The following is a 1023-nucleotide window of genomic DNA, read 5'->3' on the forward strand; positions in this document are numbered from 1 at the left end:
TTGTTTGAAATTTCAAATGTATGTGTTATTATTTTCTAAAAATCATTTCTCTTGTATAAAGGAGAAATGTCTGAATCTGACTGTGTTCCAGCAAATAATATTTTTAACTTTTGTTTCAAACTTTATCCCCAGGCTCCTTCGACTTCACTAGCTGCAAAGAATGAATTGTGTATAAGCAAAAATGAAAAAAGCTGCAGTGTCCAAGGGGCTTGGACTTAAACATATTCGAGTTCTAGATTTTATCAGATCCATAAACAATTTTTTTAAAGCAGTCATAATAAAATGTCAGCTGCTGGTAACAACTTCGAGTTTTATCATCTTCAGGAGTTGCCTCAATTCAGTTTGGCTCATTCTTGGAAGCCTCATCAGAATTCTCCACAGGATCTGAAACTTCATCATTATTATCCTCTCAGTAGCAAATGGTGCTTTTCCTCCCACAGGCTGTTTGGGCAGATCTTCAGGCAGTCTCCCTTACCTAGTCAGTCTGTGTGTAACAAGCTGGTTTAACATGCGGGGTACCATTTCTGTCAGCTGTTTTGTCTCAGCGTGGCCTGCAATGGTGAAAGCCTTCCCTGCCAGAGATGGCCAAACTTTAGGGTTGTTAAAGTGGATCACTGTTACTTGGTTTATAAACATATTCACCTCTTCAATACCAGAGATATTGTTTATCCCTAACTTCTTTAAGGAGAACTAAAGTTTTTTCTTATCATCTGTTGTGGCTGTTCTATGAACAATCTTCTTTCTGCAATCAGTTCCTTTACACACTTATGCGTGCAGTTTGGCGAGTTTTTCTTGGTTCATGATTGCATCTTTCATCTTGTTGGAGCTGACAAGGGTCTAGTTGGGGAATTAGGATGATGCTCCGGGAGTCTGGTAGACCCGCTGAAAGAAGATGCATGCATATGGGGATCCAAGAGGGCAGTTAGAGGGTACCAAATATTTTTTAAACTGAATTGATTTTCAGGTAACATTGTACATACATGGTTTATATGTTATATCCTGAGGACTCTCAGGATATAAACA

General features: G+C 38.6%; 1 pseudogene; it reads right to left on the minus strand.

The window, feature by feature from the left end:
• Window positions 1-337: 337 nt before the first annotated feature.
• LOC105537804 lies at window positions 338-816 on the minus strand (annotated as a pseudogene).
• Window positions 817-1023: the final 207 nt, after the last annotated feature.

This window comes from Mandrillus leucophaeus, unplaced genomic scaffold (genome assembly GCF_000951045.1).
Source record: "Mandrillus leucophaeus isolate KB7577 unplaced genomic scaffold, Mleu.le_1.0 Scaffold1028, whole genome shotgun sequence".
Taxonomy (NCBI): domain Eukaryota; kingdom Metazoa; phylum Chordata; class Mammalia; order Primates; family Cercopithecidae; genus Mandrillus; species Mandrillus leucophaeus.